At 37.8% G+C, this 13,102-nt stretch overlaps 1 protein-coding gene across 3 annotated transcripts in view; it reads left to right on the top strand.

The window, feature by feature from the left end:
• Nucleotides 1-1,028: 1,028 nt before the first annotated feature.
• The window catches only part of LOC131131939 (zinc finger protein 609-like), a 110,220-nt gene continuing 98,146 nt past the window's right edge, over nucleotides 1,029-13,102 (top strand). For all 3 annotated transcript variants that reach the window (XM_058077032.1, XM_058077025.1, XM_058077017.1), the window contains exon 1: nucleotides 1,029-1,508. The gene's annotated coding sequence lies outside the window, so the exon portion shown is untranslated. The remainder of the gene's footprint in view (nucleotides 1,509-13,102) is intronic.

Here is a 13,102-nt window from a genome sequence, read left to right as displayed (position 1 = left end):
GTAGTTTTTCAAATGTATTTGTGTTGTTATCCATCCATCCATTTTCTATGCCGCTTATCCTCAATATGATCACAGGTATGCTGGAGCCTATCCCAGCTGTCTTCAGGCAAGAGGCGGTGCACACCCTGGACTGGTGGCCAGCCAATGGCAGGGCACATATAGACAAACAACCATTCACACTCACATTCATACTTATGGACAATTTGGAGTCGCCAATTCACCTAACATGTATGTTAGGGAGAACATGCAAACTCCACACAGAGATGCCAAGTGCAGAATCGAACCCGGGTCCTACCAATCTCCTGACTGTTTGGCTAACGTGCAATAACATGCTGTTATATTATTTCCAATTTGAATGAGAGCCAATAATAATTTATTTACTTATTTTGCACATTGACTTTATTCTGCTCAAATAATTGTATGTAATACAAGGAAACAACTAAGTTATTGTGTTGATATTGTTACATTGGCTTATATTTGTGTATTAAATAGGGTCATATTGTTTACAGATGCGTGTTGGGAGTGACAGCATTAACATTTTTTTTTCAAGTAACGGGCACTGTTGGGCAAATTACTTTGTAATTCTGTTACTATTTCTTGCCTATTTCTATTGTCTTGACTATGCAATAGGGATCAAAGGCACTATTTTCTGCTCTAACTATTATCTAACTATTAGAAATATTTGGGTTTGATAAGTGATTAATCAGAATTAATCACAGACTTGATTTTACAAATTTCAAAATTTTGTAACATTGCCATATACAGTAATGGATGAATGAATCATACCATAAAAACATTTGGTAAGTTAGATAATAAAAATGAAAATGAATTGGAGCCATACATTGAATATTATCAATACTATCTATATCTATATCTATATCTATATCTATATCTATATCTATATCTATATCTATATCTATATCTATATCTATATCTATACTGTACTATACTATATTATACTATATTATACTAATACTATCTTCCAACTTGACTCCTCCTCCCTTGATGATCCACTTCCGGGTCTTCCGTCTGAGTTCATTCCGTGTGGTATTTTTCTCCAGGTGTTTCAGGCGGCTACTGCTGCTTCTTGGCTACATTGTATCAGTTCCCACACGAAGAACTACAGCGTCGTTCACACACAAACGGCGAATACAGCGGAATTAACCTGAGTGGAAATCTATTCGCCGTTGGATTATTTGGCCGATAGTCACGGCAAGACCGGGGAGGGCTTGGGGTCGCACCTACATCATGTCTCCCCCGGGCTCGGTTGTCTTCGTTGTTGACGCCAACGTTATCGCCACTTGACATGGCACAAGTCCAGTGAATGGCTGGCCTCTCCTCCTCTCCTGTGGTGGATGTGTTGGGGGATTGCGCTACCACTGGCTTCATCTTTTCTTCACTCTGGAGTGCAATTCAAATGCCGTTATTCTGACTCGTACTTTTTTGGAACGGAGTAGTCGTCACCATGGAAGACCGAGGAGCCCTAATACAAACGACTAGCTAAATCGGTAAGTTTGTCCGCTTCCTCTCATTGATATTGAGCTCCATTGGTTATTTATCGTTAGCTGGTTAGCTTCACAACATATAGCAAGAACAGCATTCGACAGAAAGCAAGCTAAAATAGTCTAAGCTCTGCTCATTGTTTCTGTCTCCTCGTCAGATTATTTGATAGCACACTCTCTCCTTCAATCCCAGCTCGCTTATTAACATATAAAAGCTGATAACCACTCAGTCGCGTCAGAAGTTGCTCGTGAACATGCAAAACTCCCAGTACACCAACAAAACAATTAGTACATAGCTCGCAAATAACATAATGATTCAAAGTTTGCAGTGTTGTTTGTACATACAGTAAATACTATCATGCATACAGTTCCTTAGCAGGGTACCCGGGTACCCCAGGGGGTCCACAAGGAATGATGCACATCCCAAAGTGAAAACAAGTTGTGGAAGGGTATTTCCCATTTGAGTCTCGTCCCGTGCTACAATGTTGCTGTCAACAACAGAATGAGCTTTTACTGTTTGGTGACCAACTATTTATCCATGCCAGATTGCCTGTAGGCCTTCTACAAAGCCAAATAGTTGGCCAGATTGCCTATAGGCCTTCTACAAAGCCAAATAGTTGGTTTATAGCTTGTCTACTTTCGTCTTTTTAAACCAACATAATTTAATCCACATGTATATTCAAGATCATTTTAGAGGTGTTCATTTAACAGCTTTTGTCTACATTAACTTTATACATACATCCAAACAGACATTCTCACAGGATTGTCCACGCTAGACACAATCTGGCCTGCAGGAAATACTTTTGGTTTAGATGGGGGTGTGGCCCTTGGGTGAAGCATGTCAACAGCAGTACTATGTGTAAAATGTCTGTTGTGGTCACATAACCAGTTTATATTGTTTGGTCAATCAAGTTTTTATAGCGATTACATATCTAATTTGAATGCTTGCCAGCAGGTATTGGTGTGGTAATGTTGTCCCTTCTTGCATAGTCCTACTTTTTCAGTAATGTCATATGCATGTTGAATTCATTTTGATATCTGACTTGTTATTATTATCATAGTGTGGTTCTCTTCAAGGTGCCCTTCATAGTCCGTTGCCATGTTCAACAGTAGTCTCATGTAAACACACGTTTCAGGCTTGGAATGCAAGGCTGCTGTTGCACTTCTGCACAGATGCGAAAAAGCATAATAACTTAACAGCAATCCATTGCAAACATAGATAGTATGTCTGTGTACTGTTAAATGGGACATCCAAAATATTAGGGCAGCTCATTTGTATGTCAAGTGGTTTGACACACATTAGATATGTTCTGTGGTAGCAAGCAAAACAGCATACTGACTGGCCTGCTCAGGTTTCACAGGCACATGCAGAGCTGGTGTTTTTTTGTGACGATTGAGTTTTGGATCCAGTTTTATAAAATGTTTCCATCCAGCTGTGCCATTCTGTTAAGTATGCACGTTTAAGGAGGTTAAAAAATGATCTGGCTTGCAATTCCACCACATCTATATGAATTCTGGAGTAAAGGTATTTTGAAATTCCTAGTTGAACCCCTGCTATTGAATATATAACTTGGAGAACTGGAACCAAAAAAATCCCCTTTATTTACACAAAAACGTATTTGAGTTACTTTTTCAAAATAACATATATCACTGGTTAAACTAACAGAGGATAAAATGCTTTTTTTAAGGAGACTTAAAGAGAGTACATATTCTGATTACATTGAACTTGCTCTATATTTATATCAAGATAACATGCTATTTTATTTCAGCGGCTTTTGTCTTGTAAGATGGTTGACATTTTAATAAAACTTGGTGTGAAAAGCAGGAATGCTGCTGAATGCTTCATCTTTAAAAGTGCCTACCGTTGGAATTAGGGAGCTGTTGATGTAGTTGGAGGCTAATAGTATGTACAGCTGTTACCAACACCGCTTTAATGGCAACCTTGGCAATTCAGTCCCATGGTGTTTGGAGGACTTTCATTCAGCCAACGCCGGGCTCAGGTTAAATGCGTGTCGTGTTTTGTGTGTGCGCTCTCTCTGAGCACGCACACACACAGAAGGAATTGGAGCAGCCGTGTCTGCTTTTAGAGGTCTTTAGCGTGCACAACACCAACTTAAATGATGAGAAATGTTTTATATATCGTACTAAATTGTGTCTGTGTGATGTGTTTGTGTGTGTGGAGGCAGAAGAGCAGTCATCACATGGATGCTAGATAAAACTTAAACTATGACAGAAATGTTTTGCACATGGTTGAATATTTATTCTTTTTAAAGTTGATAATGCCGTTTAAATGTGTGTTTAAGAAAGCTGAATCCTACTGTGTTCAGTGTTTACATTTCAAAAAATATTTGTTTAAACTTGAGACCTGTAATATTTGTTATCATTGCCATTTTTTCATGTAAATTGAGGGAGCAAAAGCAGTATCGGCCACAAATATCAGCCCAAGCAAAATCGGCCATCGGCTTAGGGTGATGGAAAAAAATCGGTATCGGCATTGGCCCGAAAAAAAACATATCGGTCGATCCCTACTAAATATACACTATATTACCAAAAGTATTGGCTCACCCATCCAAATCAGAATCACGCATCCTAATGACTCGGCCTGGCCACAGGTGTATAAAATCAAGCACCTCGGCATGCATACTGTTTCTACAAACATTTGTGAAAGAATTGGCCGCTCCCAGGGGATGAGTCAATTCGAGCGTGGAATTGTCATTAGATGACACCTGTGCAACAAATCCAGCCGTGAAATTTCCTTGCCCCTGAACCCCACAGTCAACTGTCAGCTTTAATATAAAAGAGTTGGGGGAACAACAGTAACTCAGCTACGAAGTGCTAGGCCATGTAAACTGATGGAGAGGGGTCAGCGGATGCTGAGACGCATAGACTTCCTGCACAGTCAATTGCTACAGAGCTCCAAACTTCATGTGGCCTTCAGATTAGCCCAAGTACAGTACACAGAGAGCTTCATGGAATGGGTTTCCACGGCCGAGCAGCGGCATCCAAGCCATACATCACCAAGGCAATGCAAAGTGCCGGATGCAGTGGTGTAAAGCAGCCTCCATTGGACCATAGAGCAGTGGAGACACGTTCTCTGGAGTGATGAACCACGCTTTTCCATCTGGCAATCTGATGGACGAGTCTGGGTTTGGTGGTTGCCAAGAGAACGGTACATTTGGGACTGCATTGTGCCGAGTGTGAAATTTGGTGGAGGAGGAATTATGCTGTGGGGTTGTTCTTCAGCAGTTGGGCTTGGCCCCTTAGTTCCAGTGAAAGGAACTTTGAATGCTTCAGGGTACCAAAACATTTTGGACAATTCCATGCTGCCAACCTTGTAGAAACAGTTTGGAACGGGCCCCTTCCTCTTCCAACATCACTGTGCACCAGTGCACAAAGCAAGGTCCATAACGACATGGATGACAGTGTCTAGTGGATGAATTTGACTGGCCTGCACAGAGTCCTGACCTGAACCTGATAGAACACCTTTGTGGTGAATTGGAGCGGCGACTTAAAGCCAGGCCTTCTCCATCAACATCAGTGTGTGACCTCACCAATGTGCTTTTGGAAGAATGGTCAAAAATTCAGATAAACACACTCCTCAACCTTGTGGACAGCCATCCTTGATGAGTGAAGCCGTAATAGCTGCAAAAGGTGGACCGACATCATATCGAACCCTATGGGTTCCGAATGGGATGGCACTTAAGTTCATATGTGAGTCATGGCAGGTGAGCAAATACTTTTGGTCATATAGTGTATCAGGATATGAGTTTTGGTCCATATCGCCCAGCCCTAATATAGTCCTTGTAATATAGTCCAAATGTCATCCAGTTTTCAGGTTATTTGCTTTAGAATTCTGACTGTCACGCACTTGTGGGCGAGTGTTGTCCAGGGTTTTGGCTGCGTTAGCTCAGTTTGACTGATGATTACACCATGAACCTCGAAAAGTCATCATGATCAACTGTTTTTCAAATGCTTTACAAAATGAAAGCTTTCTAACGTGCCTCCCTGTCGGACGGGAGGAGAAAAGTCCATTCATACATTCTTAAAGGGATTGCTGCTAAGAACTGGAAATTATCCATCCATCCATTCTTTTTCGATGCCGCTTATCCTCACCAGGGTCGTGGATATGCTGGAGCCCATTCCAGCTGTCTTTGGGGGAGAGGCGGGGTACATCATGGACTGGAATAAAAATGTGTGTGTTTTTAAAATCTGATTAATCGATTATCATCGAAAGTACAATGACTCGGATGAATGATCACAGGCATAATAGATACAGTAGATAGATTTCTATTAATGTAATAATAAGCGGTATATAATAGCGGTTGAGGCAGCAGTGCTGTTTGAGTTACTGCCGTAACTGATGATGATGATGAGGGCTGGGTGTTCTCGAGAAGATGAAGCGAATCACAAGTGGATCAGACGTTTTGAAGAGCTGGTGTCATTGAGACATGGAGTGGACAAATTCTGAGCCTGGTAATGTCATAATATGCATATTAGATGACATCACAAACTTTGGATCATACTAATGATTTTTCTCATTTACAGGATGCCTTTATTCATTCTTTCATTCATGCTGGGGGGGGGGGGGGGGGTGCTGGAGCCTGTCCCAGCTGTCTACTGGTGAGAGGCGGGGTACACCCTGGACTTGTCGCCAGCCATTCACAGGGCACATACGTATAGACAACAACACTCACATTCATACCTATGGACAATTTGGAGTGGCCAATTAACCTAGCATGTTTTTGGAATGGGGGAGGAAACCGGAGTACCCGGAGAAAACCCACGCATACACGGGGAGAACATGCAAACTCCACACAGAGATGTCCGAGGGTGGAATTGAACCCTGGTCTCCTAGCTGTGAGGTCTGCGTGCTCAGAACTCGCCCAGGATGCCTTTATCCCCAACCATTTTCATGCTCAAACCTTGCGAAATAATAAGGTCCATTCATCTCTTTTCTATGCTGCTTACCCTCACTAGGAACAATATTATTAGTCATTAGCCATTATTAGTTACAACTGCTATAACACTCGACTGGAAGCTTACAAGCTAAATTAAAGCTAAAGATAAATTCCGATTTTTTTTTTCAAGGTTGGCAGGTCTTCAGTATTAGTTATTGTTATTATTATTATTATTATTTATTTTTTTTACTTTCACACCGTAAATAAACAGTATACCATAAATATAACTCTCCCATTAAACTGTGTGCACTACAGAGACAGAAGGATATTGTATGGTGTTCTTCCGCAGCAGTAGTAACAACACCCAAAATGTGTGTAAATGTGAGAGCATTAAAGATGGCAGCTCAAAGCTGTTGTCACAGAACATCAAAATACTATATAAATTTGTGGGCTGTGACAGCTTTATGGCAGCATTTGTTAACTTGGGTGTAAAAAAGATGACAGGGTCACTTTGTGGACTCTGTCTCGTCTGTTTGTTATTATTTGATCTGAGATTCAAACATCACACTCCTGACTGTGAGGCTTATCACTACTCCGCTCTGCTACCAGCAATGAACCCATAGTAACAAAAACGTATTACTCACCTTTGGACAGTTGGGTCTGGAAAGTCCCTATTATTACAACATCTGATTTGTCTGATAAGCCACTGGGAAGTAATCGCACATCTTGTTCAACACGCTTGAAATGTTTTTAGAGCTAATGACATCCTCACAATATCAAAGAAACAATGTGGAGGTATTTTGAAGCATGAAACAGTGTAGGTTTAGAAGTGTAGTGCATCAGATTAGTACTTGACAGAAGGATTATGGTGGCTTTGTGACACTTCAATCATCTTTTCACTGTTTACCACTTGAAGACAAAGCTTTATGCCAGTATTCTTAAAGGTAGTTGTTAGGGGTGTCACAAATAATCAATTATTTACCTAATAAATTAACATGAACTCGATAATTTTGCTGCTCTCCATATATTGGAGGGTTGGGCCTCGAGCATTGACTGGTAATGACATTGTGATTCTCTTGGGATTGTTGACAATTGACATTGTTGACATGTCGATGCCTGGATTTGAAGCTGCAGTCACATAGCCGTGTGAAGAAGAAGCCACTAAAAGCGGTCGGTTTGGTGCAGCATTTGCAGCGAATCATGCAAAGCAGGATCAACATATCGTGGGGAAATATGGGCTAATAACTATAAAAGCAATCTTCACTCGCTAAATGTACTGCAAAAAAGGTCAGTAAGGACAATTCATAATGCCGCCTACAGAGAACATACATCCTTATTTCTAAAATCACAAATACTTCAACTTGCTGATATAGTTCATCTTCAAACAGCAAAAATAATGCATAAGGCTAAAAACATCCAATTAGCTAAAAATGTCATCCAATACTTCTCTATAAGAGAGGAGAAATATGATCTCAGGGAAGAACTCAATTTGAAACACTTCTACGCTAGGACTACGTTAAAAAGCCATAGCATTTCAGACTATGGAATGGATTGAGTAAGGAAATCAAACAATGCACAACGATGAGCCAATTCAAGAAACAATACAAGCAGTTGATGTTTGCTAAATACAAGGATGAAGAGTCTTGAACCAGTCATGATGTGCTATATATATCACTATATTGACATGCACTATGGTACCCATTATGGCATTGGATGCTCATATCACCGAGTACTTTGGTTTGAGGTGCATTATTTAAAAGAACAAAACAAAAACAAAAAAACCTTAAACTGTATTATGGAAAGCAGGAAGTGAACAAATGTAACAGTTTGTGATTGTAAAAGTACCAGATGGAGGGGTAGGATTTAATAAGTTTTGCTTCTTCCTACTCCTTTTGGACATGTGGAACTGGGAACTGATTATGGGATGCACTCAATTGTAATCTGATGCATGTTCAAATGAAATAAAACCATTACCATTACCATTACATATCCAGATTCGTGGTGTGAAAATAACGGAGTACCTTAACGGAGTAGTCTTTGAGTAGTCTACGTTGGACCGAAGCAGTCAGAATCAGGAAAATCCCACAACAATAAATGACGACTGTGTCATGCCAATGTAACCGAAGGGTGCAGGGTGCCCGCTGATGAGGAAGTTCGGTGTAAATAAAGGACGGTATTTTTGGCTCCAGGAGGCAAGGTTGTTCATTTTTAAAGCTATAAACTCTTTTAGCAAAATTCAGTACCCCTTTTCAACCCACACAACATGCTTCTGGCCTTCAAAATAAGAGCTCCTTTGTTTACATCCTATTATAAAATAGCTTACACCAGCTTTGAGGCAGCAAACAAAGTATTGTTGTGCTAAATGATTACATTACCCTGTGCACACAAGTTGTTTGACTGTGCATCTTTGAGTGGCTGCGGCCACACAAACAATGACACCTAAACAACAGCATATGTGGATTTTTTTTTGTTAACTTGCCTAAAGCATCTTTTGTTGAAGTGTACTCCTGTAGAAAGAAACTTCATAACATATATATATATACAGTCCCTGACAAAAGTCTTGTCGCTTATCCAAGTTGTAGGAACAACAAATAATAACTTGACTTGTAGTTGCTCAATTGGAATCAGAAATGACTTATATGAAAGGCAAAGCCCTCTAGATTATGCTTTTTATATCAAAATACAGTTTTGTACCATTCATTGAGTTTTATCATTTAATTAGGACATAAAGGTCAGATTTTGCTTGGACAAAAGTCTTGTCGCATACAAAAAAATGTAGAAATAATACATATACTTAATTTTGAATACACAAATATGCTACAATAACATCAGAACATAAAGTCATTGTACCTTGGAAAAAAGAATTAATATTGTGTATGGCTTCCATGAGCTTGGAGGACTGCATCCATACGTCTTGGCAATGACTCAAATAACTCATCTGGAATGGCCAAGAAAGCAGTCTTGCAGGACTCCCAGAGTTCATCAGGATTTTTCGGCTTCATCTTCCAAGCCTCCTCCTTCATCTTACCCCAGACATGCTCAATAATGTTCATGTCTGGCGACTGGGCTGGCCAATCCTGGAGCACCTTGACCTTCTTGGCTTTCAGGAGCTTGGATGTGGAGGCTGAAGTATGAGAAGGAGCGCCATCCTGCTGCAGAATTTGCCCTTTCTTGTGGTTTGGAATGTAATGGGCAGCGAGAATTTCTTGATATTTCAGGCTGTTGATGTTGCCATCCACTCTGCAGATCTGTCGCACACCCCCATACTGCATGTATCCCCAAACCATGATTTTTCCTCCACCAAACTTGACTGTTTTCTGGGTGAATCTTGGGTCCATGCGGGTTCCAACAGGTCTTCTGCAGTATTTGCGGCGATTGGGATGCAGTTCAATGGATGATTCATCAGAAAAATCAACCTTCTGCCACTTTTCCACTGTCCATCCTTTCTGCAAGCTGTGGGCCTTGGCAAATGCAACACGATTTTTTTGTTGGCTGTTGATGGCAACATCAACAGCCGAAATTCTCGCTGCCCATTACATTCCAAACCACAAGAAAGGGCAAATTCTGCAGCAGGATGGCGCTCCTTCTCAGACTTCAGCCTCCACATCCAAGTTCCTGAAAGCCAAGAAGGTCAAGGTGCTCCAGGATTGGCCAGCCCAGTCGCCAGACATGAACATTATTGAGCATGTCTGGGGTAAGATGAAGGAGGAGGCTTGGAAGATGAAGCCGAAAAATCCTGATGAACTCTGGGAGTCCTGCAAGACTGCTTTCTTGGCCATTCCAGATGAGTTATTTGAGTCATTGCCAAGACGTATGGATGCAGTCCTCCAAGCTCATGGAAGCCATACACAATATTAATTCTTTTTTCCAAGGTACAATGACTTTATGTTCTGATGTTATTGTAGCATATTTGTGTATTCAAAATTAAGTATATGTATTATTTCTACCTTTTTTGTATGCGACAAGACTTTTGTCCAAGCAAAATCTGACCTTTATGTCCTAATTAAATGATAAAACTCAATGAATGGTACAAAACTTTATTTTGATATAAAAAGCATAATCTAGAGGGCTTTGCCTTTCATATAAGTCATTTCTGATTCCAATTGAGCAACTACAAGTCAAGTTATTATTTGTTGTTCCTACAACTTGGATAAGCGACAAGACTTTTGTCAGGGACTGTATATATATATATATATATATATATATATATATATATATATACGTGTGTATATATATATATATATACGCGTGTATATATATATATATATATATATATACGTATATATATATATACGTATATATACGTGTATATATATACGTATATATATATATACGTATATATATATACGTGTGTATATATATATATATACGTATATACGTATACGTATATACGTATATACGTATACGTATATACGTATATATATATATATATATATATATATATATATATATATACGTATATACGTATATATACGTATATACGTATATACGTATACGTATATACGTATATACGTATACGTATATACGTATATATATATATATATATATATATATATATACGTATATATACGTATATACGTATATATATATATACGTATATATATATATATACGTATATATATATATATATATATATATATATATATACGTATATATACATGTATATGTATATATATATATATATACAGTCCCTGACAAAAGTCTTGTCGCTTATCCAAGTTGTAGGAACAACAAATAATAACTTGACTTGTAGTTGCTCAATTGGAATCAGAAATGACTTATATGAAAGGCAAAGCCCTCTATATATATATATATATATATATATATATATATATATATATACGTATATATATATATATATACGTATATATATATATACGTATATATATATATATATACGTATATATATATATATATATATATATATATATACGTATATATATATATATATATATACGTATATATATATATATACGTATATATATATATATATATATATATATATATATATACGTATATATATATATATATATATATACGTATATATACGTATATATACGTATATATACGTGTATATATATATATACGTATATATACGTGTATATATATATACGTGTATATATATATATATATATATATATATATATATACGTATATATACGTGTATATATATACGTGTATATATATATATATATATATATATATATACGTATATACGTATATATATACGTATATACGTATATATATACGTATATATATATACGTATATATATATATACGTATACGTATATATATATATATATATATATATATATATATATATGTATATATATACGTATATATACGTATATATATATATATATATATATACAGTCCCTGACAAAAGTCTTGTCGCTTATCCAAGTTGTAGGAACAACAAATAATAACTTGACTTGTAGTTGCTCAATTGGAATCAGAAATGACTTATATGAAAGGCAAAGCCCTCTATATATATATATATATATATATATATATATATATATATATACGTATACGTATATATATTCAAGTTGAACCGTGTGGCATTTATATCATGGCTGAAAATAGCCATGTGAGAAATTCATAGTCAAGTTGATTATAAAAAACTTCATATCATTAAACAATTCATAGACAGGTTCTGATAGGGCTGTCAATCGATAAAAAATAATTGATTGCAATTAATCGCATTTTGTCCATAGTTAACTCACAATTAATTGCATTTAATCTCAAATGGAAATACGTTTTTATCTATAATAAGTAGGGGAATATCTTTGTGGTAAACGAGTCGATGTGCAACTACAACGATAATTACATCACATTTTATGTAAAACGATATCAAACATAGTAGAAACACAGTCAGCAAGCATATTTTTGTATTACTATTTTTCTTTATTATGAGCATATTAGGGCTGCACGGTGTTCGAGTGGTTAGCGTGCAGACCTCACAGCTAGGAGGCCCGAGTTCAATCCCACCATCGTTTGCATGTTCTCTCCGTGCATGTGTGGGTTTTCTCCGGGTACTCCGGTTTCCTCCCACATTCCAAAAACATGCTAGGTTAATTGGCCACTCCAAATTGTCCATAGGTATGAATGTGAGTGTGAATGGTTGTTTGTCTATATGTGCACTGTGATTGGCTGGCCACCAGTCCGGGGTGGACCCCGCCTCTCGCCCGAAGACAGCTGACCCTCACGAGGATAAGCGGTAGAAAAGGAATGAATGAGCATATTAGCTCTTAAACTTCAGTTAAACTCGCCCACAAACGTCCAGCAAATACAAAATGTGAGCAAGTGAGAGCTCTCACACGAACATGTTTTTGTTTATGTGTGTCAGCTCAAAATAAAATTTGTTTATTTATGATACTGGTTTTAAATTCTAAATGTTTGTGAGTAAAAAGCCGATTTAGGAACATTCAGAAAGTATTATTATTACTCACAAACATTTAGTGTTTAAAACCAGTATCATAAATAAACAAATATTGTTTTGAGCTGACACAAATAAACAAAAACATGTTTGTGTCAACCCCGCCTCTCGCCTGAAGACAGCTGGGATAGGCTCCAGCACCCCCGACCTTTGTGAGGATAAGCGAAAATGAATGAATGAATGAGTGAATGAATGCATGAATGTTTGTGTCAGTGTGAGAGGTGTCACTTGTTCACATTTTGTATTTGCTGAAGGTTTGTGGG

The sequence above is a fragment of the Doryrhamphus excisus genome, chromosome 1 (genome assembly GCF_030265055.1).
Source record: "Doryrhamphus excisus isolate RoL2022-K1 chromosome 1, RoL_Dexc_1.0, whole genome shotgun sequence".
Classification (NCBI taxonomy): Eukaryota; Metazoa; Chordata; class Actinopteri; order Syngnathiformes; family Syngnathidae; genus Doryrhamphus; species Doryrhamphus excisus.
This window is presented reverse-complemented; position numbering and strand designations above follow the sequence as displayed.